At 41.0% G+C, this 25,358-nt stretch overlaps 3 long non-coding RNA genes across 3 annotated transcripts; 2 read left to right on the forward strand and 1 right to left on the reverse strand.

Annotated features, from left to right (window-relative positions):
• Window positions 1-8,363: 8,363 nt before the first annotated feature.
• On the forward strand, window positions 8,364-9,140 carry LOC134217261 (uncharacterized). Its single transcript, XR_009980967.1, has 4 exons — window positions 8,364-8,516; window positions 8,619-8,750; window positions 8,842-8,932; window positions 9,008-9,140. It is a non-coding gene; the product is annotated as an uncharacterized LOC134217261 (long non-coding RNA).
• Window positions 9,141-16,479: 7,339 nt separating this feature from the next.
• On the forward strand, window positions 16,480-19,990 carry LOC134213109 (uncharacterized). Its single transcript, XR_009979404.1, has 4 exons — window positions 16,480-18,541; window positions 18,610-18,833; window positions 18,964-19,054; window positions 19,118-19,990. It is a non-coding gene; the product is annotated as an uncharacterized LOC134213109 (long non-coding RNA).
• A 656-nt stretch (window positions 19,991-20,646) lies between these two features.
• Window positions 20,647-22,016, reverse strand: LOC134213110 (uncharacterized). The gene is made up of 2 exons (XR_009979405.1): window positions 21,768-22,016; window positions 20,647-21,709 (listed from the first exon to the last, which is right to left on the reverse strand). It is a non-coding gene; the product is annotated as an uncharacterized LOC134213110 (long non-coding RNA).
• Between the last annotated feature and the right edge of the window lie 3,342 nt (window positions 22,017-25,358).

Here is a 25,358-nt window from a genome sequence, read left to right on the forward strand (position 1 = left end):
CATCAACTTGTCTTTATTTATTTCTGATGTCGTAGGTTGTGAGCATGCGAAACAAAGTGGTACGTGATATATATGTTTCAGAAAGCCAAAAATAAATCATTTAATGAAAAATCAATGTTGATATTATAACGATGAGAACAAAATAGAACGAGTGTGATTTCGTTCGTTATCCATTGTGATGAGCGGGTATTCCTTATGTTACGTTGTATCATTTTATCCTGCAGAAAATAACGAGGGAAGTGAAAACATTATTGTATGCAAAGGAAATAAACGAGAAAAACAAATTAGTCTTTTACTTGATGTATGTAAATCAATTCCGTCGTTTCCAGGTAGGTACCTTGAGTTTGAGGATGCGTGAACAATGAAATGGTTACATAAAATTGCAACAAGCATCTCAGACAAATACATCGCTTGAATCAATGTTACAGTAGGGAGCATCGATTATGTCTATACCACGCACTAAAAAAAACATCAATTCAAGATACCACGCAGAAGAACTAATACCGTGCCGTATCTAAAAAATTTAAAACGAAAAACCCACTACATTCAAAGTTAATTGCCTATCCCGGGTAGAGGTGAATAACAAACAAATAACATAATAATAACAAATTTTGCTATGATATCAGATTTAGTTATTCTTATGTTATTCATAAATAACATAAAATAACATTCCAACAACAAATTTTGTTATAATAGTAAAATAAGTTATTTATATGTTATTGTAAGAAGGAGCAGAACAACAAATGAAGAACACATTTTGCAATCATAGCAAAGTTTGTTATTCATTTATCATTTGCATTTTCAACATACCAATAATAACTAATTTTGATATTTTCTTTTCTTCAAATATTTTGCTATTGGTTTGTTATTATAATAGCAAAATGAGTTATTTGCTAGAGCAATGTCTGTTATTATTTTTGCTATTTTAGCAACTATATCAAACAAACTAATAGCAGATTTTGCTATTCAGTTATTCATATATTAATAGTAAAATTTGATATTATTTTGCTGTTTTCTTCTACCCGGGATATGCCGGGTATTAAGCCACTCGGAGTGGAAATTAATTACTATGTCTGAAACTCGATTATGTATATGCAAAATATGTGGTAGATTTAGTTCGGAAAAGGTATTGGAGGGTAACCGCCCCTTCGTACTGAGGTCGTGGGATCAAAGCCCACCGAAGGGGCGGTTACCCTCCAATACCATTTTTGAACTAAATCTATCACGAAAAACTCAGATTAATTCACATACCAGTGATGATGCCTTTCTCGATATAGTTGCCTACCTTACGGCGTTTACAAACACTTTACGCAACTAAGTGATAAATCCAACATTTTTCTCATAACTTTTTAAATAATTGATTGGTCGTTATCAAATTTAATAGTGATTTGTCCCCTGTCGAATGAAACATTTTGCGAAAAAAAAACGAATAAGGATTAGAGGAAGTGTACCGGATTTGGGCTCTTCCCTCAGTGCCTAATTTGGCCAACCCTGAAAAATGTATATTCTACCTAGCTAATGAAACCCTCAAAAATTGCTTTACTTTTGGAATTATTAGAGAAATTGGCCAGTTTAAGAACATGGCGAAAGGTGGTACAGTTCCCCTACTCATTTCATTTCATTTATTTAGTCTACATCTAAACAGATAACACAGAATTAACAATTTGACGCCACAATACACGGTTCGAGGCCGCATCCTCTCCATCCTCGAATACGCCCCACGCTAGCCAAGTCGTTTTGCACCTGGTCTGCCCATCTCGCTCGCTGCGCTCCACGCCGTCTCGTACCTGCCGGATCGGAAGCGAACACCATCTTTGCAGGGTTGCTATCCGGCATTCTTGCAACATGTCCTGCCCATCGTACCCTTCCGGCTTTAGCTACCTTCTGGATACTGTGTTCGCCGTAGAGTTGGGCGAGCTCGTGGTTCATTCTTCGCCGCCACACACCGTCTTCTTGCACACCGCCAAAGATGGTCCTAAGCACCCGTCTCTCGAATACTCCGAGTGCTTGCAAGTCCTCCTCGAGCATTGTTCATGTTTCATGTCCGTAGAGGACAACCGATCTTATTAGCGTCTTGTACATGACACATTTGGTGCGGTGGCGAATCTTTTTTGACCGCAGGTTCTTCTGGAGCCCGTAGTAGGCCCGACTTCCACAGATGATGCGCCTTCGTATTTCACAACTATCATTGTTATCAGCCGTTAGCAAGGATCTGAGGTAGACGAATTCCTCGACCACCTCGAAGGTATCCCCGTCTATCGTAACGCTGCTTCCCAGGCGGGCCCTGTCGCGCTCGGTTCCACCCACAAGCATGTACTTTGTCTTTGAGGCATTCATCACCAGTCCAACTTTTGTTGCTTTACGTGTCAGGCGGGTGTACAGTTCTACCACCTTTGCAAATGTTCGGCCAACAATGTCCATGTCATCCGCGAAACAAATAAATTGACTGGATCTGTTGAAAATCGTACTCCGGCTGTTACACCCGGCTCTCCACATGACACCTTCTAGCGCAATGTTAAACAACAGACATGAAAGTCCATCACCTTGTATTAGTCCCCGGCGCGATTCGAACGAACTGGAGTGTTCGCCCGAAATCTTCACACAGTTTTGCACACCATCCACTGATGCTTTGATCAGTCTGGTAAGCTTCCCAGGGAAGCTGTTCTCGTCCATAATTTTCCATAGCTCTATGCGGTCTATACTGTCGTATGCCGCCTTGAAATCAACGAACAGATGATGCGTTGGGACCTGGTATTCACGGCATTTTTGAAGGATTTGCCGTACAGTAAAGATCTGGTCCGTTGTCGAGCGGCCGTCAACGAAGCCGGCTTAATAACTTCCCACGAACTTATTCACTAATGGTGACAGACGACGGAAGATGATCTGGGATATCACTTTGTAGGCGGCATTAAGGATGGTGATCGCTCGAAAGTTCTCACACTCCAGCTTGTCGCCTTAGGTCGCCTTTATTGTAGATGGGGCATATAACCCCTTTCTTTCACTCCTCCGGTAGTTGATCAGTTTCCCAGATTCTGACTATCAATTTGTGCAAGCAAGTGGCAAGCTTTTCCGGGCACATCTTGATGAGCTCAGCTCCGATACCATCCTTACCAGCTGCTTTATTGATCTTCAGCTGTTGAATGGCATCCTTAACATCCCTCAAGGTGGGGGCACGTTGGCTTCCATCGTTCCCCTACTAGATTCATATTTAAATTCTTGGGCTTATTCTACGGTGAGCTGAATCGATTTTAGCAATTCTCACATGAGGTGACCATGTTATTCAAATGGCGCTATACGACCCTTCTCACGTCATTCGAGCAATCTCACGTCACTCCACTCGTAGAATAAGCCCAATTCAGTCAGTGAAAGTGGGTGCGATTGGTATGACGAAACCGTTATTTAATAACTTTTCACTCAGTTTCCGTGAGTTTGCCGAAGTGCTAATAGTTATTAACCTGAAATAAGGTAAATTATAGCCATTTCTAATATTTTGTTCGAGAAGTAGGGTAAAATGCTCAATAGTGCTCTTCCTGGCATGGAAAGTGGATATTTTCATCATTGGGTGATTTAATAGGCGATTAAGGGTTGCATGAAGCAGGAGAGGTCAAAGTTCGTCGGTGGTCGAAGGATGATGTTTGAAGGGAATTGCACGGGGAGGCATACGGGAGGTTTTTTAAAACTCGTCACTAAAATTCTATACGTAATTTAATTGGAAACGGAGAGCGGTGTTTCTTATACTGTGTATCAAGTGTGATAACACAAAATAAAATTTGAAATCGAAAAATTTCGTTTATTATGCAGTAGAAAAGAAGTCCAATCCCGTACTGCTACCCGTTTTTAATTGGATTCCTTCTGGATTTTTTTAGAAGAGTTTTGAAAAACTCCCCGTATGCTTCCCCGTGCCTTTTTTTTCAAATATCATTCTTCGACTTCTTCTTCTTCATGCAACCTTTATTCGCCAATATAAAATTCTGCATATCCTCTTCACGCTACATACATAGAACACTCAAATACATGACGTTTTTTGTTGAAATTAACATTACAAATGGGCTTATTCTACGAGTGGAGTGACGTGAGATTGCTCGAATGACGTGAGAAGAGTCGTATAGCTCCATTTGAATAACATGGTCACCTCACGTGAGAATTGCTAAAATCGACAAAAAAAATCTGACTGAATTTGCTGTATAGAAATTGCTTCCGTATAGTCGACACTTCAATTAGTTAGGGGTCCACTATAGGACATTATACCCCATATGATTCTCAATTTCGGCAATTTTGTAATTTGTTTACAATAATTCTTGTTATTCTTGTTATTCTTGTTATACTCAACGTATCCCCGGGCCGTGGCCAATCTACGTTGTATGACATTAGGCAATACGTTTACACTGCTGGCTTAAATTTTCAACGTGACGATTAATATTTAGAACTCATGATATCAATGTGAACTCGACTCGTGGAAAACTTATTCCAGGTTATCCGAGGCTTGTGATAGACCCTTTATCACAACGGACCTTTCCATCCACTGACTGGTAGGCTCGAGCGTCCCGTCCTCTGCTTCAGACCCATAAGGGGTCCGAAACAGTTCAGTTTCAGGGTAGTAAACTTGTGAGAGAATAGAAGATAGTGGAGGAGAATGTGGAGCGGCTTGTTGACCGCTTCCGGCTCTAGCGACTGCTATGGAACCTATTTATTAGAGAATTGTTTGCAAAGATAGAAACGGTTGTGTTTATGTACCTACATGATGGATGTTCAGACAGTTCGGGATCGCAACGATAGAGTTTGTTATAGCTTAGAAACTTTTCAGATGATTTATACTTATGGTAGAAGGGAAATGATTGAAATCCGTTTTCTGATGATTGTCGAAAAAGCTATGTAGATTGATATGATATAGGTACGTGCAGTTTGGGATTAGCATGATCACGTTGGTTTAAGTTTGGAAACATAAAATAGAAAAGGAGGGAGCAGGAGGGGTGGGGGAACAAATACCTAACCATTTGACGTAGAAAGATTAAAATAATTAAACTGAATTAGAATTAATCAATTAAATTTTACACTTTTGATCGAACTTGAGTTAAAAATGTGTTCCAAGCGTGCCCACCGAGTTAAGTATATTACGAGTACTGATAACCTATCCCGAGCAAAGCTTGAGAGCAAATCGATAACTAATTTTGTTGTTGTGAAATCGTCTAATTTTGATAACTTAGGTTGATATCCTTTTGGTCGTTTTAACGGTTAAAAGATCAAAATCTACAGCAGAAAAATCTTACTGTGACATCAAATTGAAAACTATGTCTGCTATCGATGAGAGCAAATCTAAAACTAATTTTGATATTGGTTTCGATAACAAAATAAGTACACAGTTTGATGTCAGATCATACAATTTAGAAATCAACAGCAAAATTAGATCAAAATATGTAATCAGTCATGATGATTCATATTTGAAAACAAATTATGATTTCAATTTGATATCTATATCAAAATATGTTTCCTATATGCTCTCTTTATGTTTTCAGACTTTGCTCGGGATGCTACTAAATAAAGCTCGTGATTAAAAAATGGAGGTTGGCTCATCAAAATATAATATTATTCTAGATATTCTCTTAAGTATGAAAACGGAATCCTAACTATCCCGAAACTGCATTCACCATGCTGCCGCCCAGAGCACAGCCGCCTCTGCCACTCATAGGAAATGTCCCTCCCACCGCCTTGACAGCCTCCAGAAGTATCTACCAAAATATTTGAGAACTAGAATGAATTATTAGCATGTCCCGCCATTACATAAAATGATTTGTTCAAGCAAAGGCGTCATAGATACGGGAACGACATCGCCATAAACGACACGGGTCAACCATGCCCCACACGACAGTGCAACAACCCAGGACGGAAAATGTTAGGCGTTAGGGATTCGTTAGTCCCTGGTGAGTGACAATAAAAAAAATAAACGTTTGATCGAAGCGTTGGCTGCGGGCGCAAGACGCAAACGACTTGACTTCAGTTGCAAAAGAAAATTGGATGAGAAAGCGCGTGAAAAAAAAGTCGTTCGATACGGCGGAAGATGTGCAGAATTTAACCGTTTCGATTTTTCTTTGATCCGGTTACAGTACCCGGCTGAAAAGTGTCGAATTGGATGTGCGTTCCGGCCAGACGTGAAAAGTGCATTGATTTTTTTGGCGAATGCTATCAAACGATAGCCGGCCGGGAAAATCAGCATATAAGCAGCAGGAAGAAAAGAAATTTTCTTAGAAAAGAATATTACTCGAGGAGCAAAAAGTGTTCTGAGGAGTTGGGAAAGCTTCAGTGCCTCAGTGAGAAAAAATGTAATTGGAAGTGAGGAGCGCCCCCCAGGGAAAATGAACAACGAAATCGGGAATAACAATCGAAAATGTTCAGCGGAACGTACTTTTCGTTCGGCCACAAATGTATGGTATCGATACCGGACGGAGGAAGATTCACACCACAGTATTTTAAGCGAAAGTTGAAGATCTAAGTGTTGCGAACCTGGTTGCGAACAGGTAATTTAAATACATAATTTCGTTTCATTTTATTTAATCAGCGTATACGCCGCAGTACGCAGTTTTGTAGAAAAGTTCTCAGCTCGGTTCTCAGTGCCGAGTGAATTCCGGCCGGAAATCGAAAATTAAATTACTTGCACTGATAGTACTTCTGGAAAGTGAAAGTGTATTTTCAGTAGTTGCGAGGAGTGCTTTCCGAAAAAAAAGTAATCCACTATAAACCACCGGACAGTGGCATAGCTAACTAAAACGGTTGTTCAGGGTTCGGTTCAGGGCACCGGCTGCCCTAAAAAGGAAATTTGGAGCATAAGTAGTATCGAAAAATTAAAGTTAAAAGTGTGCCGAAGGAGTGGTTGGGAGTCAAAGTGGATATGTGCCCTTTCAAGCTGATGAACTGTTATATCATTGATCGACGTTTTCTCGCAAATTTCACTGGTCGGTCGAAACATGTGTACAGTAGTGTTGCATGCAGAAGGTTTGCGGATCACAGAAAAAGGAGAAACACATCTAGATCCGGTTTCTGAAAGCCTAGCTCTGAGTCAATCGCGAAATCGTAGTTGCCATTGATTAGTTTTCTCGCCAGTTTTACGACAAGTAAGTATTTAAAGAATTTTTTTTTCCGTAAATAATATCAATACTAAATTCCTCAAGGATCAGATGCCCACAAATGGTTTTCAATATTGCAATAACAGTTACAACGATGCTATAACATTATTCAGAAAACCATTCCCCAGAAGACTGCTTTCCAGAATGTACCATTTCCGAAAATGAACAATTTTCATGAAAATTATTTCCAGATGGTACATAGTACGTAGGTATCATGACTATCCATCAGTACTAGCATTACAAAATATTGTTTTGATGTGCTTTTTGTAACTATCATTGCATTACTGAGATTCATCAGGGTGCAAGTACCCGAGCAGAAGAAGTTGGCTGAATAATACCTAATTCTGCATTAAGAGGTAAAATACCAAAGGAATAATACCAAAAACTATAATATGCACAATACTTAAGCCATAACAAACTCAGTTATTAAATTGAATGTCAATAATACCAAATGCATAACCAATTATTATTCGTTTGGTATTGAAATACCTAAGCATGTTATGCCTCAAGTATGCTGCATAAAAGTTTCTGGTATTATTTTTTGGTATTTTACCTCTCATGCAAGGCTAGTTCATACCAATTTCTGTTATCGAGGTCGTCGCTCCTGCTCGGTATAGTTAAAACTATACATCAGTACGATCGTCGCAAAATGTTGTTTGTAGGTGTTCTTGTAAATATCATTGCATTATATCCGGAACAATTTGTGGAGGAACTTTCTGGATAAATTCCTAAAGAAACTTCCTGGGGGAGCTTCTGGAGGAGTTTCTGGAAAAACTTTCATAACAATTCCCAGAGCAACTTCCGGAACAATTCGGGGCAATTCCTGAAAGAACTTAGGGAGAAATTTGGAAGGAATTTCCAGTGGAACTTGAGTATGACTTCTGAAGGAATTTTCGGATGAATTCCTGGTGGAACTTTTGGAACAATTCCAAAAAAACTATTTATTATTATTTATTCACCCTAAGGCCGAAGTGGCCTGTGTGGTATATAAGAGTCTTCTCCATTCGGCTCGTTCCATGGCCACACGTCGCCAGGATACGCAGTCTACGGAGGGTTCGTACACACAAAAAACAAATATTGTTTTAATAAGTGTTTCGTACTTTATATTTAAAAAGTGCTCTATTTTCTTTGAAATGAAAGTATTTTTTTTACTGTGAAAGTTATCTTTTTATTTTAAAAGTGTTTTTACTCCAATCAAACTGTAAATTTAAAAAGCGTTTTTTTCAGTGTAGCATTATTGATGTTTTCAAATCCGCAAACAAAAAATTCTTGGCTGTGTGTGCGGCATTGATCGCTGGTGACAGATTAGGTCAGATTCTCAGGACCAGATTGTTCTTGCTTGGGTATAACTAAATAAATTAATTCAATTGCCGTTCCCGCGATGGATATAATCGGAAGGTAGGTTTTAATTTTACAGAAGTTTTAGATGGTGCTCCTAAAAATGTCCAACGAGTGAACCCAACCATTAAAAATATCGTTTTTTTCTGTTTCCCTGATTAGATATCAGTTCACCGAACTACGTGATGGCGTCTCAACGGCGGAGTTTCTTTCCGTTGCTTTGCCTCAAAGTCAGCCTTCCCTATGGGAACCATCCGATTGAAACAGGGGAATATTCGAAACATCCAATCCAAGGTAAGTCGCATGCGAAAAACTTGATCCAAGTATTGAAAAAGAAAAATGTTATACATAAACACTAAAATATGCTTGTTCTTTTTTTTTACAGTACGGAACGGTCAAGGCTGGATGACGGAACCAGTTGATCAGCAGTGTGCCGAACATAATAATAAAAAGGCGTACTAACTAGATAAGCTAAGGTAGGTCACATCAGGACAATTCAAAGCCACCTATGTGCAAAAAAATTCTAAATATTTTATTCATTATTTCGACAGATGAAAACGACGAATAAAGAATGCCTGGTTCAGCAGAGGCCAACAGCGTCAACGATTCCAACGATTTTTATTTAAATTAGTATTTAAATATCGGGTACACGTAAAAAAAATTAATGTTGTTTATTATTAAGATTTCTAATACTTTTTTGCCAAAGCAGGCGCTTAATGATATGTATAAGAAAAAACTTATACATCGCATTAGTCACATACATTCCGAAACTTATACTTTTCATTAGCTTATGAATGTTATTAGCTTTTTGATATGGGATCATTCATTAGGTGGCATAATGAAGAGTATAAGTATTTTCGAATGGTTTTTTGCCAAAACATATAAGGTTATTTTTTACGTGTAACGAAACAATAAATTAAATAAAATGTTTCAAAAAAAATTTGTCTTCATTAAATGAAAAGAAAATTTAAAAGTAAAATAATATGTATTTATTTTTCGTTTTAGAAGGGAAAAAACTTTTAATTTTAACAGTGTAACAATTTCGGTCTGACAGTTCTACAGTTTCGATTCTAAAAGTTTAAACTTTTAATTTTGGAACCTGTCATAAACTTTCAAACGCATTGGAAACAAAAGTAGACTAACTTTTGCACTGAACATATGAGACTCTCTACGAAAAAGAACCAACGCAACTTTTAAATTTACCAATGGTTTTTCAATTTTATTAATGTTTTTTCTTTCTGTGTAAGTCATCTTCCACCTGATCGAGCCATCTTGCCCGCTGCGCACCTCGCCTTCTTGTGCCCGGGTTACTGTCCGACATTCTAGCTATGTGCCCGGCCCACCGTAGTCGTCCGATTTTCGCGGTGTGAACGATGGATGGTTCTCCCAACAGCTCATGCAACTCACACACTTAGAAAAAGTTACCGACTTCGGTAATTCGATTACCGAATTCTCAACAGCTGAACGTTCGGTAATGACTTCGGTAAAAATGAAGATTACCGACAGGTTTGTAAACTGCGATAGAGCCTGATGCTGTCAAATTTACTGAGAGTTCGGTAACGTTTACCGAAAAACTGACCCAGGTCTGTAAATTGCAAAAAGTAAATTTTGCCGAAAGCAATATTGAGTTTGTAAATAAAACTATTTTTTTTTCTTTAAATAATAAGGCATCATTTTAATAATCATGTTTTTTATACAGATATATCAAAATTCGATCTAATTTAATTAGTGTTACACTTCGATGAATTTGGCTTCTGTTATTGTTAGCCAATAGGAATTGGATCCCTTAAAAAGGAATATTTTTTTCCTATCCACACAGAGTTCAGAACTTGAAACATTGGCACAAGATTGTCGATGCCGCCGTAAAGTCATTTCCGGTAAACATTACTGTAGATGCAGATGTGCGCAGATAGTCCATTAGCTACTATACGGTCGGGCACTTCCAAGTGCTTGTCGGATTTTTTTTTCTGCTGCGGAATGAAAAATCATGCCTTCAGAATGGGAACATAGAATATAATAAAATCCCTAATTTACCTGCAATGTTCACCGCGCCTGGTTAATAGATTTCCTACGCCAGCTTCTCATTCCTCTATTCCTCAGATTCTCTAAACAGATCTTATTTATATTTCAATTTTCTTTCCGGCACGACCGACCGTGAATAACGTGATTTATAACTGGCGAGATATCTGCACAAAATCAAAATGGCGATATTGACATTACATGCTTTGATGCGAGTTCAACAGCTCCAATCACCGGAACTTCAGTGATATATGTTACTGACTTCGGTGCTCAAGCTAATTCACAAGAATATCGGTAAAAATATTTACTGAACTCGTTAAATCGGAACCAATTCACAGTTATTCGGTAATTTTGATTACAGATATGCTTAACTGAAACACGAATTACCGAAAATATAGTAAATTTACTGGAGTTACTGGAGAAACTTCTAAAACAATTCGTTGAGGAACTTCCGGAACAATTTTTGGCGAAAGTTCTGGGGGAATTCCTGGACGAACTTCTGGAGGAATTCCTAAAGGACCTACCGGAAGGATTACTGGAGGAGTTACTGGAGAAATTTCTGGAAAAGTTCCTGGGGGAACTTTTGGAGAAGTTCATGAAAACACTTCTGGAGGAGTTCCTGGAGAAACTTCCAAAGGAGTTACTTGAGAAACTTCCGGAATAATTTCTAGAAAAACTTCTGGAACAACTTCTGCAGTCGCTTCAGGAGCAATTCATTGAGAAACTTAGGGAGGAATAACTGGAGGAACTTTTGGAGAAATTCCTGAAGGAACTTCCGGAAGAATTCCTTGAGAATCTTATTAAAGAATGCATGGAGGGACTTCTGGAGGAGCTTTCGGGAGAAATCCTTGGAGGAACTTTTGGAGGAGTTCCGTGATGAACTTCCAGATCAATTTCTAGAGGAACTTCCTGAGGAATTCTTGGAGGAACTTCTAGAGAATTCCTCTAGGAACTTCCGGAGGAACTTTTGGAGAAATTTGTGGAGGAACTTTCGGAAGAATTACTATAGGAGTTCCTAGGGGTACTCCTACAGTCGACTTTCTACATCTCGATGTTCTATATCTCAATATCTCTCCCTTGTTGTTGATGGTTTCCTCATTCCCTTCAATCTAAACAAATTTGAGCTTTCTACATCTCAATAACCTCCCTATCTCGATATCTCTCTATCTCGATGTGTTCTGATCATATTTTGTTCATGATTTACTCTCCTTATGTCGATATGTTCAAATTTTTATGAAGAATTCCTTGAGGATCTTATTGAAGAATGTATGGAGGGACTTCTGGAGGAATTCCTGGGGATACTTCTCGAGGAATTCCTGGAGGAACTTCTCGTGGAATTCCTGGGGAAACTTCTCGATGAATTCCTGGAAGAACTTTCTAAGGAATTCTTGGAGGAGCTTCCGGAGGAAACCCTTGAGGAACTTCCGGATCAATTTCTGAAGGAACTTCTGAAAAAGAAATTTTTTTTGAGGAGTTTTGGAGAAATTCCTCGAGAAAGTTTCAGAGGAATCCTTGGAAGAACTTCTAGACGAATTTCTGGAGGATCTTCCGGATGAATTTCTGGAGGAACTTCTGGGACAATTCCTTGAGAAGTTTTGTAAGGAATTCCTGGAGGAACTTTTGGAAGAATTCTTGGTCGAACTTTTGGAACAATTTTGGGAGGAACATCCGGCGGAATTTTTGGAAGAACTTTCATTTAAAACGTTCAGAGCAATTCCTGGAGGAATCTCTGTAGGAACTTCTGTAGGAGTTCCTGGAAGAAGTACCGGAACAATACCTGGAGAAATTACTGGAGGAGCTTCTGGAGAAATTCCTGGAGGTACTTACAGCCGAATTTCTGAATGAACTTCCAGATGAATTTCTGGAAGAACTTCTGGAGGATTTCCTGGAGGAACTTTCAAATGAATTTTTATAAAAAGACAGAATCACCGTCTTCGACCTGAGGTCGCACAGACTGAACTTCGTTTACGAAAAGTTTTCTCCTTAACTGGGGTGGAATTCGAACCCATACTCCACAGCACATGCGGTAGACGTCGCTAGCCAAAAGGCCACGAAGCCCGAAGATTTTTAAAAGAACTTCTTGAAAAATGTCTTAAACTTCTCGAGGAATTACTGTAGGAACTTTTGAAGGAATTGTTGGAGGAACTTCTGGATCAACTTCTGAAGGAATTTCTGGAAATATTTCTTTAGAAATTTCTTGAGGAATTGCTGGCAGTAAATCCGCAGGAATTTATAGAAGAATTTCTGGAGGAATTCCTGGAGCAACTTCTAGGAGAGTTCCTAGAGGAACTTCCGAAAGAATTACTGGAAGAACTCCCGCAGGAGTTTCTGGAGGAGCTTTCGGAGGCGTTCCTGCAATTACTTCTTGAGGAATTCCCGTAGGAACTTCCGGAAGAACTAATGAAGGATTTCCTGGAGGAACTTCCGGTGGAATTCCTTGAGAAACTTCCTGAGGAATTGCTGGAGGAAATTACGAAATAATTACTAGAGGAACTTCCAGAAGAATTTATGGAGAAACTTCCAGAAGAATTCCTAGAGGAATTTCCAGAGGAATTCCTGGAAGAACTTCCGCAGGACTTCCTGGAAGAACTTCCGGATGAATGCCTGGAGAAACTTCCGTGGGAATTCCTGGAGGAACTTCCGCATGAGTTTCTGGAGGAGCTCTCGGAGGAGTTCCTGGAATAACTTCTTGAGGAATTTCTGGAGGATCTTCCGCAGGATTGTCTGGAGGAACTTCCGGAGGATTTCCTGGAGGAACTTCCGGAGGAATTCCTGGAGAAATTTCCGAAGTATTTCCTGGAGAAACTTCCGGAGGGTATCCTGGAGGAACTTCCGCAGGAGTTTCTAGAGGAGCTTCCGGAGGATTTCCTGCAATAACTTCTTAAGTAATTCCTGGAGGATCTTCCGTAAGAATCAATGGAGGAATTCCTGGAGGAACTTCCGGTAGAATTCCTTCAGAAACTTCCTGAGGAATTGCTGGATGAAATTACGGAGAAACTTCCTGGTGGAACTTCCAGAGGAATTCCTGGAGGAACTTCCGCAGAATTTCCTGGAGGAACTTCCTTAGGAATTACTGGAGGAACTTCCTCAGGAGGAAGTTTCTGGAGGAGCTTCCGGAGGAGTTTCTGCAATAACTTTTTGAGGAATTCCTGAAGAAACTTCCGTAGGAATTTCTGTAGAACTTCCGGTGGAATTCCTTAAGAAACTTCCTGAGAAATTGCTGGAGTTACTTCTGTAAGGAATTCTTGTGGGTACTTCTGGATGAATTCCTGGAGGATCTTCCGGAGGATTTCCTGGAGGAACTTCCGGAAAAATTCTTGGAGGGACTTCCGCAGAAATTACTGGAGGAACTTCCGCAGGATTTTCAGAGGAATTCCTTGAGGAACTTTCGCAGGAGTTTCTGGAGGAGCTTTCGGAGGAGTTCCTGGAATAACTTCTTGATGAATTCTTGGAGGATCTTCCGAAGGATTGCCTGAAGGAACTTCCAGATGAATTCCTGGAGCAACTTCCAGTGGAATTCCTTGAGAAACTTCCTGAGGAATTGCTGGAGGAAATTACGGAGGAATTACTGGAGAAACTTCTAGAAGAATTCCTGAAGGAACTTCCGAAGAATTCCTGGAGGAACTTCCAGAATAATTCCTGGAGGAACTTTCAGAGCAATTCCTGGAGGAACTTCTAGAGGAATTCCTGGAGAAACTTCCGGAAGAATTACTGGAGGAACTTCTGCAGGGAGGAAGTGCCTGGAATAACTTCTTGAGAAATTTCTGGAGGATTTTCCGAAGGATTGTCTGGAGGAACTTCCGGAGGATATCCTGGAAGAACTTCCGCAGGAGTTTCTGGAGGAGCTTCCGAAGGAGTTCCTGCGATAACTTATTGAGGAATTCCTGGAGGATCTTCCGGAAGAATTAATGGAGGAATTCCTGAAGGAACTTCCGGTGGAATTCCTTGAGAAACTTCCTGAGAAATTGCTGGATGAAATTACGGAGAAATTACTGGAGGAACTTTTAGAAGAATTCCTGGAGGAACTTCCGGAGCAATTCCTGGAGGAACTTTCGCAAGATTTCCTGGAGGAACTTCCGCAGGATTTCCTGGAGGAACTTCCTGAGGAATTGCTGGAGGAACTTCCTCAGGAGGAAGTTTCTGGAGGAGCTTCCGGAGGAGTTCCTGCAATAATTTTTGACGAATTCCTGGAGGAACTTCCGTAGGAATTTCTGTGGAAACTTCCGAAGGATTTCTTGGAGGAACTTCCGGAGCAATTCCTGAAGGAACTTCCAGAGTAATTCCTGGATGAACTTCCAGAGGAATCCCTGGAGGAACTCTCGCAGGATTTCCTGGAGGAACTCTCGCAGGATTTCCTGGAGGAACTCCCGCAGGATTTCCTGGAGGAACTTCCGCAGGATTTCCTGGAGGAACTTCCGCAGGATTTTCTGGAGGAACTTCCTCAGGAGGAAGTTTCTGGAGAAGCTTCCGAAGGAGTTCCTGCAATAACTCTTTGACGAATTCCTGGAAGAACTTCCGTAGGAATTTCTGTAGAAACTTCCGAAGGATTTCCTGGAGAAACTTCCAGAGGATTTCCTGGAGAAACTTTCGGAGGAGTTCCTGGAATAACTTCTTGAGGAATTCCTGGAGGATCTTCTGAAGGAATTCATGAAGGAACTTCCGGAGGAATTCCTGGAGAAACTTCCGAAGGAATTGGGGTTGATCAAAAATTACAGTTTGTGACAGGGCCCTAACTAAGCGAAGAACGTACTCTTAAAGGAACTTTTGGTTACATAGGAAGGGTCAGTGATTTGTTACAGGAGGGGTGGGAGAGGGGTTTAAAAATTCCGAAAGACGATGGCGTAATTTTGTAACGATCCCATTCCTGGAAGCGAAACTTCCGGAGGAATTCCTGGAGGAACTTCCGGTAGAATTCCTTGAGAAACTTCTTGAGGAATTCCTGGAGTTACTTCCGTAAGGAATTCCTGTGGGTACTTCCGGATGAATTCCTGGAGGAACTTTCTTTGCAATTCCTGGAGGAACTTCTAGAGGAATTCCTGGAGAAACTACCGCAGGATTTTCTGGAGGCACTTCCGGAAAAATTACTGTAGGAACTTCCGCAGGAATTTCTAGAGGAGCTTTCGGAGGTGTTCCTGCAATAGCTTCTTGAGAAATTCCTGGAGGAACTTCCGGAATAACTAAGGAGGAGTTCCTGGGGGAGCTTTTGGAAGAGTTCCTGGAATAACTTCTTGATGAATTCCTGGAGGATCTTCCGAAGGATTGCCTGGAGGAACTTCCAGAGGATTTCCTGGAGGAACTTTTGGAAAAATTATTGAAGAAATTCCTGGAGCAACTTCCTGTGATATTGCTGGAGGAAATTACAGAGGAATTACTGGTGAAACTTCCAGAAGAATTCCTGGAGGAACTTCCGAAGAATTCCTGGAGGAACTTTCAGAAGAATTCCTGGAGGAACTTTCTTTGCAATTCCTGGAGGAACTTCTAGAGGAATTCCTGGAGAAACTACCGCAGGATCTCCTGGAGGCACTTCCGGAAAAATTACTGGAGGAACTTCCGCAGGAATTTCTAGAGGAGCTTTTGGAGGTGTTCCTGCAATAGCTTCTTGAGAAATTCCTGGAGGAACTTCCGGAATAATTAATGAAGGATTTCCAGAAGGAACTCCCGGTAGAATTCCTTGAGAAACTTTCTGAGGAATTGCTGGAGGAAATTACGCATTAATTACTGGAGGAACTTCCAGAAGAATTTCTGGAGGAACTTCCAGAATAATTTTTGGAGGAACTTTCGGAAAAATTCCTAGAGGAACTTCCAGAGGAATTCCTGGAAGAACTTCCGCAGGATTTCCTTGAAGAACTTCCGGAGGAATTCTTGGAGGAACTTCCGGGGGAATTCCCAGAGGAAATCTTCCGGAGGAAATCCTGGAGGAACTTCCGCAGGAGTTTCTGGAGGAGCTTTCGGAGGAGTTCCTGGAATAACTTTTTGAGGAATTTCTGGAGGATCTTCCGAAGGATTGTCTGGAGGAATTTCCGGAGGATATCCTGGAGGAACTTCCGGTGGAATTCCTTGAGAAACTTCCTGAGGAATTGCTGGAGTTACTTCTGTAAGGAATTCCTGTGGATACTTCCGGATGAATTCCTGGAGGATTTCCTGGAGGAAGTTCCGGAAAAATTCTTGGAGGGACTTCCGCAGAAATTACTGGAGGAACTTCCGCAGGATTTCCAGAGGAATTCCTTGAGGAACTTCCACAGGAGTTTCTAGAGGAGCTTTCGGAGGAGTTCTTGAAATAACTTCTTGATGAATTCCTGGAGGATGTTCCGAAGGATTGCCTGGAGGGACTTCCAGAGGAATTCCGGGAGGATCTTCCGGAGAAGTTCACGGGAGAATTTCTTAAGGAATTCGTGGAGGAACTTCCGGAAAAATTCCTGGAGTAATTTCCGGAAGAATTAATGAAGGAATTCCTGGAGCAACTTTCAGTGGAGTTCCTTGAGAAACTTCCTGAGGAATTGCTGGATGAAATTACGCAGGAATTACTGGAGGAACTTCCAGAAGAATTCCTGGAGGAACTTCCGGAAGAATTCCTGGAGGAACTTCTGGAGCAATTCCTGGAGGAACTTCCAGAGGAATTCCTGGAGGAACTTCCGCAGGATTACATGGAAGATCTTCCGAAGGCATTCCTGGAGGAACTTCCGGAGGAATTCCTAAGGAAACTTCCGGAGGAATCCCTGGAAAAACTTCCGGAAGATTTCCTGGAAAAACTTCCGGAGGATTTCCTGGAGGAACTTTTACAGGAGGAACTTCCGGAATAATTCATGGAGGGACTTCCGCAGAGATTACTGGAGGAACTTCCGCAGGATTTCAAGAGGAAACCCTGGAAGAACATCCGGAGGATTTTCTGGTGGAACTTCTGGAGGAATTGCTGGTGAAACTTCTGCAGGAATTCCTGGAGGAACTTACGGAGGAAATCCTGGAGGAACTTCCTGAGGAATTGCTGGAGGAAATTACGGAGGAATTACTGGAGGAAATTACGGAGGAATTCCTGAAGGAACTGCCGCGGGAGTTCTTGGGGGTACTTCCGGATGACTCTCTGGAGGATCTTTCGAAGGATTTCCTGGAGGAACTTCCGGATAAATTCATGGAGAGACTTCCACAGGAATTACTGGAGGAACTTCCGTAGGAATTCCTGGAGTAACTTCCGCAGGATTTCCTGGAGGAACTTTTGGCGGAATTCCCGGAGGAATTTGCAGAGGAATTCCTGGAGGAACATCCGGAGGATTTCCTGGTGGAACTTCAGGAGGAATTACTGAAGAAATTTCTCCATGAATTGCTGGAGGAGGAATTCTTTGAGGTACATATGGAGGATTTTCTTGAGGAACTTTGGAGGAATTCCTGAAAGAACTTCTGCCGGAGTCCCTGGAGGAACATCTGGAGGAGTTTTCGAAGGAACTTTTGGATGATTTTTTGGCGAGCTTATGGAGGAATTCCTGTTGGATGTATTGGTAGTCAAATGGTGTCAGACGGCGGTACCAAGATCGATATAGCTGCACGGATCAAGAAAGCAAGGGCTACCTTTGCGAGTTTAAGAAATGCCTGGAAAAACAGGCGGCAGATTTGTGAACGTACCAAAATCCGAATTTTTAATTCTAACGTGAAGTCAGTGCTGCAACACGTTAATAAAACATGGTGTGAATCACTGGAGAACACTCAACGGCTGCAGGTGTTTATCAACAGATGTCCACGGTACATAATTCGTGCCCGGAGGCCTGGTGGTCACAACTGGATCTCAAACAACGAGCTTTATTGTCGTTGTCACTAGAGGCAGATAGCGACTAAAATTCGGGAACGGAAGTGGGACTGGGTCGATCCCAGGGGCGGAAATGAAACCTATAAACATTAGACTGGAACCCAGCTGGACATCGTAACAGAGGCAGACCCAGGGGCTCATGGCGACGAAGCCTCCATAAAAAAATTTAAGAAATCAACAGAAGTCTAACTTGGCAACAGGTTAAGGCGATAGCTGGACAACGATCATCAAGTCGGCCCTTTGTACCACTCGATGTGTACAGGACCCATAAGTAAGTTGAAATAAACTAATGAAAAGAATAGAATAACTTCATAAAACACACCTTACTTATATTTGCAGATTAACTGGACTAAATCCTAACTAACAAACACGAAACGCACTTCCCAAAACAAAGCGATGTGGGTTTCTCGTGAGCCTTGATGCCCGGCTAGAATAAACGGAGCACTGACATCGCCTCTGGCCATCACCTTCTAATTGGCGAGATCCAACTATGCAACGGCACAGATCATGCATGCCTACATTTTATGATATGGCTCACAGCTGGATTCAAGAGATAAATAGAGGTAAGTCGGCCACATGAAATCTGTAAAATATCGATAATAAGTTATTCATAAAAGTGCTTTATGATGCTTTTATTGGCGACCATCAGTATTGGTAATTTTGTAGTAAGTATTTTTTCTTTCTTCCTTTCAGATCACATTCTTCGTGCTACCAACAAGACGAATCTGTAAAGAAAACCAGCGTCTGGAAGTATTTTTCAGTAATGGCCTAAAGGTCAGTTCAAGTAGGGAAATTTTATTTTTGAGCTCTACGGAATAATTTAAAATATCTCATTTTCTTTCTGCAGAGTGTTACTGAACTGATTCGTCGTTGCCAAAAATAATGTAGGATAAACACGGTGAAGAAGCGCTTATCCTCCAGGATTACATACCATCCAACCAGTCCCATACAATTAAATTTCGAGTCAAGTACGAGACACTGAAGACGGCCTTAAAGTTTAGGTTCCATTTTTGTTACTATTTTGATTAGGAATGTGTCTGTGTCTGGAATGTCTTCACTTTTCAAGTCAAGTATACTCAGAATATACGAATACGAGAACTGAAAACGGCCTTTCTGTTGAGGACGAAATGCGTATCTGTAAAATTAGAATCAAGCGGTGGAATTATATGGGATAGTAGTAACTGCTCTTAGGACAAGCTTCTTCTTCTTCTTCTTATTGGCATTACATCCCCAAATTGGGACAGAGCCGCCTCGCAGCTTAGTGTTCATTAAGCACTTCGACAGTTATTAACTGCGAGGTTTCTAAGCCAGGTTACCATTTTTGCATTCGTATATCATGAGGCTAGCACGATGATACTTTTATGCCCAGGGAAGTCGAGACAATTTCCAATCCTAAAATTGCCTAGACCGGCACCGGGAATCGAACCCAGCCACCCTCAGCATGGTCTTGTTTGTAGCCGCGCGTCTTACCGCACGGCTAAGGAGGGCCCTTAGGACAAGCACATTACATTAATAACAAATAAGTGATTCGAATATTATTATTCTAACAAAGAACATACCAAACAAAATATTTGAAAAAAAAAATTAAAAAACTACAAAGTAGAACTTAAAATTTTACAAAGAAATTAGATATAACATGTATAATTAAAAACCATAAAATCAACATAATATAAAAATTGAACTGTGTAATGTGTAAAAATGGTTAATAAATTGTGAAATCGTTACAAACAGATGAGCGTGCGAGTAGTTCTTTATTTCCTTATATTATTATCTTTATTAATTATTACAGATAAATTACGGTCCCATATTTTTACGATCGGTACAGAAAAATGGCCATAGACCAAACGTAATGCTGCAGTTGAAACTGTGAAGAGTACCAAATTGATTCGGTCCGCTGTTGAAAAACAGTTACCTTAGGCTCGTAGCCGACGTAGCGTCTGTTCAACTCTACGTGCACGCGGCATAGAAAAGATGCAGGTATGCATTAGAAAAAAGCGGTCGCCGCGCCGATTTCTTCTTCTTCTTATTGGCATTACATCCCCACCCTGGGACAGCGCCGCCTCGCAGCTTAGTGTTCATTAAGCACTTCCACAGTTATTAACTGCGAGGTTTCTAAGCCAAGTTACCATTTTTGCATTTGTATATCATGAGGCTAACACGATGATACTTTTATGCCCAGGGAAGTCGAGACAATTTCCAATCCTAAAATTGCCTAGACTGGCACCGGGAATCGAACCCAGCCACCCTCAGCATGGTCAGGCTTTGTAGCCGCGCGTCTTACCGCACGGCTAAGGAGGGCCCACCCCGCGCCGATTTACACCTGCGTTATTTTACGTGGGCCACGGAATAGTTAATGACAAAACAATAGAATTTGCATGAAATATTTTAAACTGTCGTAACTTTATTCGATAACAGGGGTAAAGGATGGTTCATACTGTCCGTACAGTTGTAAAGCATATTATGAAAGTATTGTTTTGAGATACTCACTGTAACTATCAGTGCATTACTGAGATCCTCCGCAAGGAGTATTTGCGGGTCTATTTTTTTACTTATTACCTTTGTCTATCGTTATGAGTTACAAACATTGTAGTGCAGAAATATATTTTCTCATTTCGGATGCTTCCTTTTGTTGGACATTACTCTGCAGTATATGTGGGATACTTTTTGTATGACAGTAACCGATTTTATCGCCAGGCCAGCAATTGTAAAAACCATCGATGATCGATGCATCTTTCTGATCGAATACTTCTGATCCAACGAAAGGTTAACCTGTCGAAGTGATGCTTGAATTTCGCTTTACATCTTGCCTTCTGCCACTCTGCGACACACTCGCTCGAGTTAAAACCAAACAGGATGCAACGTAAACGGCATAGCTGGAAGAAAGTATACGTCGTATCGGGTGGTCCCATACCGCATTCTGGTCATTTCCTTCCAGACGGGACAAGTGCTTGGGAAATTCGCTCAGATGAGGAAAGTTGGTCAGCTCCAGGTAAACCTTCTCTCAACGGGATTCTGCCTCAGGGGAGATGTATAAGCTAGACACCGATGGAAACTTAAAAGGACGTCTGGCAAGTTGCAGTCGTGGCGAGAACTCGTCCGGCAAGTGTGATTCTTTTTGCTAGATGTCGTTGAGCTATAGTCGAAGTGGTTTGATATTTGCGCGTCGGAATAAGTGAAGGCTGTGTTGGGGTTCCGGATAAAGCTTCAGTTAATTCATGATATTATTGTTCGTCGACTCGATGACATGGTGCAACTTCCCTCTGATGAACATACGACGATTTCATGGCTATTCCTCCTATGGGTTAGCGGAAGCGGTATCACTGACGTCGACGAAAGCTAAATTTGTGTCAACAATAGAATCCTGACGGAATTCACTCTTGGCATTGGTTCTTCAGCATTTTGACCACTGATCGTTGAAAAGACCGTCGAAGTTTTCACTCTGGAAGACGAAAAGTTTATTATAATGGAAGGGTATACAACTGATAGAATTCTCTTACCTTGCGAATTATAATTAAATTCTTATTTCAAATTTTGTAGATTTTGTAGTAGGATGTCTGTTCAAACCATTTATATAATTTATTTTCTATTTGTGGTGTTGAAGCTGTTCACTTTTGCGGTTTGTGGACAGAGCTGAGGCGGATCAATTTCTTGGTTGTTTACCTCGAACTGTCATTGAGGAGAATTGCTTTTGTATTAGTGACCACAAATTATGTGCTCACTACTACATACACTATTTTGGTCGACTCACTGAAATCACTCACGTTAGGGTAAGGTTACACTAATGTTACCCTAACGCAGACGTTTGAAATCAGCAAACGCCTAACACGATGTTGCAATAAGTCGAGGTTTACCCTAACGTGAATCATTTTCTTAGGCTCATGAGGTAACATGTTACCCTAAAGTTCGGGTCATGTTAGGCTCATTCTCCTTGCTGGGAATGCCCCGAATCGGGGACCTCCTAAACTTTTCTGTGCAACGCAGAGTTTTACCCTCTCTTGCGTTATGTGATGTTGAAAATAAGCTCCTAATCATTTGATGGCAAAAACAAAAATAAAATAAAAATAATCAAACAAAATTAAAATATTCTAGCTAAATTTGACTATTTTGGTCGAGCATGGGTCAGCCGCCTGACACCCGCGTTGAAAAATATGTTCCATGCGTGCCCCCACATAAAATAACGCATGCTAATCACTAATAGACGAATCCAAGTAAAAATAAGAAGAAGACACACGACGGTGTTAACTTTGACAGATCCTACAGCTCAGCATAGGGAGATCATTTTAAAATGCTTATAATAAATTCTAGACAAATTGTAATTAAAATCTGATTGATGTACGGTACGGAAAAAGTTCCGAATTACATATCTGGAAGCTTATCTCAATTTTGATTTTTTCCAAAAACGTATCTATCATACAGTTCGGAACTTTTCCGTATCATACATCAATCAGATTTTAATTACATTTTGTCTAGAATTTATTATAAGCATTTTAAAATGATCTCCCTATGCTGAGCTGTAGGATCTGTCAAAGTTAACACCGTCGTGTGTCTTCTTCTTATTTTTACTTGGATTCGTCTATGATACTAAAAGATTTAAATGGAATTAGGTATTGTTCCCGCTTATCATTTTAGCACCGCCAGGGGGAACTTGGCCGATACCCACTGCACTTTTCTTTCCCTTAGCACAAACAATTAACCATCATTTGTGATATTTAAACGGAATATTATTGGGAATTCTGAAAAGGCAGACAATCAATGCAGTTAGATTGCCCGGTAATACGTGCACATCGTAGCACTGGTGATGCATCACAATCGTATATATACAGGAGTATATGCACTATATGATGACATTGACCGGAAGATTAGATAAGCATTTCCCCCCCCCCAATTTTGTAATTTGTTTACAATAATATATATAAAATATATTTTATTGACACGAAAACCTGTTGGTGTAACACTTTATAGGGTAAGGCATCCAGAAATCGCCCCCACCCCAGTTTTTGCCCACCTATCTTAAAATCTTAATTTCTCGTAAACTAGTTGTTGAAAACTGTTAAACTTCAAGTTTTTCCAAAATTGTTCAATAATTGAACTTACCCTTACCCTAGAAGGTCAAGGATGAGATTGTAGCGTTATGGTCCAATGCACTAAAATTGCATAAAATTGAAAACTTGAATGAAAAAGTATTCATTTTTAGCTCAACCGTCAATGATGAACTTGGTGCATTGGACCATACAGTTAGCTTCCAAAAACATAAATATCTTGCCGTTGTAATGTTCCTTGGAGGTTAAGCTACAAACTATGCAAAACGATATCGCACGACGCTTAAGCGGGGCGAAGATGAATGCATCGATGCCTGTGAAAGACGCGAATAGTCAGTTATTGACCGACCCAACTGACCAGCTGAAACGCTGGTTCGCGCACTTCGAACAACCTTTTCAAGTGCCAGCCAGGGCACCACCACCTCGGCATGGTCTGCCTAGGATCCGACGTATAACACGCGTCAATACCGAAGCTCCATCACTGCTTGCTAGAGATTCAAACAGCCATCCAAAGCATGAAATCGAATAAAGCCCCAGAGGTCGATCGCATATTAGCCGAGATGCTCAAAGCTGACCCCAGGACATCCGCTCAACTACTGCATAGTTTATTTCGTAATATCTGGGACGCCGTAACTTTCCCGGTCGACTGGATGCAAGATATCTTAGCTATATGCCTAAAAAGGGTGACCTGATTGTATGCCATAACTGGCGAGGCATTATGTTGCTGTGTATCGTTCTCAAGGTTATATGCCCGGATTCAGGAGAAGATCGATGCGATTCTCCGTGCCGGAAGATCACGTGTGGCCCATATTGTCACGCTCCGTATCATTCTGGAACAGGTCAACGAATTCCATGATTCTTTTTACTTGGTATTTATTGACTACGAAAAAGCCTTCGATCGTCTCAATCACGAGAATATGTGGGGCACCCTGAGACGCAACGGGGTTCCTGAGAAAATCATCGGCCTCATCAAGGCACAGTACGAGGCCTTCTCGTGTAGAGCGCTGCACAATGGGGTCTTGTCCGACCATATCCGGGTCGTAGCTGGTGTGAGGCAAGGATGTATACTATCACCGTTACTGTTCCTCATCGTAATCGACGAGATTCTGGTAGGGGCGATTGACCGTGAACCAAACCGCGGGCTGTTATGGCAACCTATAACCATGGAGCACCTAAACGGCTTCGAATTGGCTGATGACGTTGTACTCCTCGCTTAACAGCGCTCTGATATGCAGAGTAAGCTCAACGACCTTGCCGAGCGCTCCTCTTTGGCTGGTTTAGTGTTGAATGCTTCCAATATCTTGGTAGACAAATGGCGTCAGACGGCGGTATGTTAACTACTGACTGTCTTAATATACAACGGCAGGTCACTCATTTTGCCAGCTGGTGTTCTCTAAACCGCATGGTCGTAAACCCAGCCAAGTGCTCCGTCATAACGTTCACTCGAAAGAAACAACCGATAATTTTCGACTACAACCTACTTGACACGACACTCGAACGGGTTTAGGGTCATTTGGCCGAATGCTGTTTGGCCGAATGTCGTTTGGCCGAATGCCATTTGGCCGAAAGGGTCATTTGGCCGAACGCCATCTGGCCGAATGCCGTTTGGCCGAATAGTTGAAATTCTCCGAATGAAGAATAAACGAAGAAGAAGGAAAGAGAAAGAAGAATGAATCATAGAAGAAGAAAGAATCAAGTAAGAAAGAATTAAGAAGGAAAAAAGAAAAACAAAAGAAGTAGGAAGAATAAAGAAGAAAGGAGTAAGAAGGAAGATAGAAGACGGAAAAAGGAAGTAGGGAGAAGAAAGAAGGAAGAAGGAAGAAGGATGAAAAAAGAAGAAAGAAGGAAGAAAAAAGAAAAAAGAAAGAAGAAAGAAGAAGGAAGAAGGAAGAAAGAAGAAGGAAGAAGGAAGAAGCAAGTAGGAAGAAGGAAGAGGGAAGAATGAAGAAGGAAGAAGTAAGACGGAAGAAGGAAGAAGGATAAAAGAAGACGGAAGAACGAAGAAGCGAGAAGGAAGTAGGAAGAAAGAAGAAGGAAGAAGGAAGAAGG

Source organism: Armigeres subalbatus, chromosome 2 (genome assembly GCF_024139115.2).
Source record: "Armigeres subalbatus isolate Guangzhou_Male chromosome 2, GZ_Asu_2, whole genome shotgun sequence".
NCBI lineage: Eukaryota > Metazoa > Arthropoda > Insecta > Diptera > Culicidae > Armigeres > Armigeres subalbatus.